Source organism: Ornithorhynchus anatinus, chromosome 20 (assembly GCF_004115215.2).
Source record: "Ornithorhynchus anatinus isolate Pmale09 chromosome 20, mOrnAna1.pri.v4, whole genome shotgun sequence".
Taxonomy (NCBI): Eukaryota; Metazoa; Chordata; class Mammalia; order Monotremata; family Ornithorhynchidae; genus Ornithorhynchus; species Ornithorhynchus anatinus.
In genome coordinates this window covers 764,914-769,927 of record NC_041747.1, presented here as the reverse complement: position 1 = coordinate 769,927, position 5,014 = coordinate 764,914, and positions in this window count along the sequence as shown.

Genomic DNA, 5,014 nt, shown 5'->3' with positions numbered 1-5,014 from the left:
TTACGTAGCACCAGGGCGGAACTCTTGTACGGAGTCCAGCTGTCAGAAACCCCCTCCCTGGATCCCCTGCTCACTCATCCTTGGATAAGCCACATGCCCACTTGATACCTCTATTTCTCCTCAGTAACACGAGAACCAAGGCTGGAACGTGCTTCATCATGGGAGGGGAGAGGGAGTTGAGATGGATGTCCCGTGAGATTTGCCTTTTTTGGTTGGTTTGGGAGGGTCATAATTCTCTTTGTCTCTCTGAGGAAAGCACAAACTCCAGCATGGGGGCGTCAACAGGATGTTGGCAATCAGACCTCCCAAAGGCCGAGCCACTGTATGATTCAGAGTGAGAATGGGATGTTTCTTCATTAGGTTTCCTCACTTCTCTCTAGACTGTAAAGTCTTTGTAGGCAGGAAAAGTGTTTACCCATTTTGTTGTGTTGTACTCTTCCAAGTGCTTAGTACAGTGCTCTGCACACAGTAAGAACCCAGTAATTACCATCGATTGATTGGTGCGATTTTCAAGCACATTTTGAGCCCTGGAGGAGCCTGTGGGATTAAGCCAAGAGTTTTTCATGTATTGAGTCAACCACCAAGAACCAAAACAAGTTATTTTTGATTAAAAAAACTTCCAATGGGGTACAGCTCTTCAGGCTCCCCTCATTAGGGAGAAATCATGACTACCCACGGGACCCAAATGTGAGCATCGTCGATCAGTCAATCAGGAATCCCGTTACAATCGATGGCTATAGACCCAGCATGCACTGCAGCTTGGCTGGGTCGGGCAGTACAGTGGCAGGGGCTTCCCCAGGCTCAAGAAGACCCCCTCACTCCCCTTTAGAGGCCCCATGGGATGAAAAGCCATGTCATTCTCTCCCTTCAAACCCTGGCTCTTTCTTCAGCTCCCCCAGAAGTTCCCCGAGGCATGTGCCACTTGCCCTCTGGGCTGGGCAGAGTCCTCCCGCCAGCTGAATTGCCCGAGCTCCTCCTGGACCGGCTATGGCGGGACAGAGAAGGTGCCCCCATGAACGGCTTACTCTGGAGCCTGCTCTCCCGGTGGTGGTCAGGAGAGCTTGGCTGGGCAGAAGTCCAATGCAGGATTACATGCCATATGGCGGCACGGCCTTTGTGCTGGGCACGGGCCACCCTGTCGGATTATGCCATGGGGGACCCAGCGGCCACACAGAAGCAATGTTGTCAACTTACCCTCGACTCTCTGGAGCCTCACCTCACCGAAGCTCCACAAGGAAGGAGCATCAACCCCACCCAGATGGGATCACAAAGAAGGATAGAAACGGCCAGTTTAGCCTGGGCCTCTGTGAGACCAGCCTCGATAGAGTGTCAGCTGGCTAGGCATGGAGACTGGCATCTGCCACTTTCCTGAGGGAGCCGCACTCTCCCAAGCAGGAATGGCAGGGACGGCACAGAGAACTCCGTAAGTAGGTTGGTTTGAAAGGAACAAAGAGTGCGAGCTGGGGTGTACTGGGAGAAGAGAGTGGATAAGTAGGAGGGAAGAGAATTGATTGTGTGCCTTAAGTGGGATGTCGGGAGTTTCTGCTTGATGTGAAGAGGAATTGGTAACCATTGGGGGGTTCTGATGGGTTGGGAGACGTGCGCAGGATGACGGTAGAAAAATGATCCAGGCAGCTGAGAGAAGTATAGACTGAAGAGGGGACAGACTGGAGACAGAGAAATCAGAGAGGAGACTGCACAGGCTGAAGGCAAGGAAACTGATCTGAGGGAATTGGGGGGCCTAGAGGGTCATTCCCACCCATCCCGAGACACTTCGCATCCTTTTGCTTGGACACTCTTTAGTTTTTCCCTTGGGGATTTGACATCAGGCAAGGCTTTAGCAATCCAGACCTCGTTACATAACAAAACAAAAACAAAAACATATTTCTTTTCATTTTCTATTTTGAAGGGAAACGCTGTGGCAACCGAATGTGTGTGTGTGCATGTGGGTGCGTGTTACCAAAGCATGGATGTTGACGACTTTATGGGCAAAGTGTTCATCCCTCTCTCCCACACATCCATGAGTTTGTGGCCAACATGAAGGAAGCTAGGGAGCCTCGTCCTTTTGGCCTCCCTGTCCCCGCCACTGCACGTTTCTGCCCTGGGTTTTCTGGATGGCCCTCAGAGCCCGTTTTAGACTCATCCTCGCACCCGGGCACGGTCAGCCCCAGCCACGAGCCACCAGATTCCAAACCGGAGATCCACAGGCAGGACACCAACGCCCTGGGCGACAAGTGCCGAACGAGACAGCTTTATCCCAGCACCATCTGGAGAGCTGGAAATAAACAGCAGGTTACCCAAGAGGTTGCTGACAGCAGCCAGGGGATTCTCCCTAAGCTCGATAGACGGAGTTGGGGAAACTCAGACCTGTTATTTTTCTGCCTTTCAGCTTTTCCAATTACACCTAGACCAAGAAACCATGCTTGTGCTAGCTGCAGGGAACGCAGGGTGCTCGGTGGCACGTCCACATTACATATCCTCACTTGAGCGCATACGCCCAGGTGTGTGTTTATGGGTCCATTCAACTGTGCATTAAGCAGTTCCATTCCAACCTACTCATGCTATTCCCTGCCACGTCTTCGATTGTCCTCCAGCTCCCACTATTTGCAAATCATTAGTCTGTCTTCCCCAACTTGATCTTAAACTCATGAGGGCAGGGAATGTATGTCTTCTTTAGGGGCAGAGATTGTGTCTACCTCCGTTCTATTGTTCTTTCCCAAGCGATCTGCACACAATAAGCTCTCAGTAAGTACCATCGATCGATTCATAGTTGTTCTCTCTCAAGAATAGGGGACAATCGTCAGACAATATGCAACGGGGTTGGGAACAAAGAGCAGTGGGCGAATTGTGGATGCTCTCCATAAACTTGCCGTAATGCCGGCTTCATCTGGATGCTGCCCCCAGAAAAAAGAATGGACCGTGCACGTAACTGAGAGTGAGCCCTCCAGGGGACAGGGACCATGCCTAACTTTCCACCTGTCCATTCTCTCCCAGCACTTAGCACTGTGTTCTGCACAGAACAAGCTCTTAATAAATATCATTACTACTACCGGTAAGAGAAGGAAAAGCCGCTTCTTCCCGGTGCTCCAGAAGAGCTCCAGAAACAGAAAGGTGTAAGAGGGCAGGTTGAGCCCACAGAGCCCCAGGCCAGGTCTCAGCCAAAGGCTAAAGTCCAGATAAAGCAGGTTCTGGGCACCTGGGTCATGTGATTGGGATTGGCTTCATGTTCCAGGCCAGCCCCTCGGGGGGGCCAAGAGAGAATGGGCTTTCCATTCACATGTTGTTCCTGTCACACAACGTTTTCTTCGAACTCCTAGGTCCTGGGCCTCAGGCTCCCGTAGTCCCACCCCTTGGTGCCAGAGGGGTGGCAAATCCCTCAGACCCAGAAGACTGATTGGGTTGACTCGAGATGGCCGCATGCAGCCTCTCCAAGCGCTTAGAACAGTGCTTGAGGTGTAGTTAGCCGTTAACAAATACCGAAAAACGAACAAACAAACCAAGTGACCTGGATTTGGTCAGCATTGGCCCCAGGTGGGTTCAGCAGTCTCAAGTGGTCCCTGCCAGGCTGTGTGGGTGTATCTGGAGGTCAGTGAGTTTCTTGGGAGAGCGACTCCTTGGACCTCATAGCTCTCACCTTGCCAGCACCATGGGTTGGGGGGGTCTCAGTATGTCTTTGGACATGAACCATGGGGCCAACCAGCAGCGACTTTAGACCCACCATCCTCAGGAGGCCCTTCTGTGGCAAGCCATGAGCTGCCCTGCAGCTTCCCAACAGCACCTGTCCATCCTCCGTCCACTCCCACGACTGGTGGGTTAAATTAGCCCAGGAGTGTCAGGGGGTGGGAAGCAGGACCCCGGAGCAGGACTCCCTGAAGGAGGAAGGAAGGATGGTGTCACAAATACAAGCCTGGGGTCTGCAGAGTTCCCCTGACCCAGGCCTGCCTCAGACTTAACCCGGCCTTCCAAATGACCGACACCAAGCCTTGGTTCGGGAACAAGATCCAAGTGGAATAGTGCAGGAAAAAGAACTCTCTGTCTTTCATTCCCCATTCGCTCATCCATACACATCCACGCCATGTCCCAGAGAGATTCTAAAACCAAGCAACCACTCAACGCTATGTACTGAGTGCCTACTGAATGAAGAACACTCTATGGAGCACTTGCAAGAGTGTGACAGAATTAAAAGACATGGTTCCTATCCTCAGGAATTCCTTTCTCCTTTATCCACCAGAACAGAAAAGGCCCCTGGATGGATTTGTCTCCCCTGCCGTGCCTCCATATCGACTCATGACTGAAAGAGCAAGGAGAACATGTCTTCCAACACCTTTAGTTACGTGGGCACCACTGTCTGGAGCCGCTCCAAAATGCACAACGAGGAGAAAATAGCAACCTCCAAAGTTCTGTAATTGTGCATTTACATAAACTACATCATTCTGTGGGTGTTTACATAAAATTGCAAGTTATCAAGCAAATAGCATTCATGTCAAGTCAAATTTTCGTGATGATCCTGGGTATCGACGAGTCAACAGACAACAGAAGACTTACACCTCTCCACAGAACTGGACCAAGCCTCCCGGTCTACCCCGCCCGAGTCCTTCTTCCCTTCAGGGGAGGTCTGAGGGAAAGAGGGGAGATCAGGGCAGCAAACTGACACCAACAGGGAAATTGTTCTGATTCTCCTCCCGGTAAGTATATCGATGTCCACCTCACCCACCAGAATGGCATCTCCCTGTGAGCAGGAACATGTCCGTGCTTCTGATGAACTTCCCCAAGAGCTTAGTCTGGTGAATTGCATACCACAGCTACAACCCGGTGATGCATCCACACGAGACCACAAAGAACCCACTGTCCGTGCGGCCTCTCCGAAGACACCATCAAGTCAAATCCGGTCACTCTCCGCCCGGTGCCGGATTTGAACCCGGGGCCTACCGGCGGCCGGTGGAATGTCCCAGCTGTACCCATGCTGCAACCCTGAGCCCCCTGGTCTCCCAATAATGGCTGATTACACCAATCG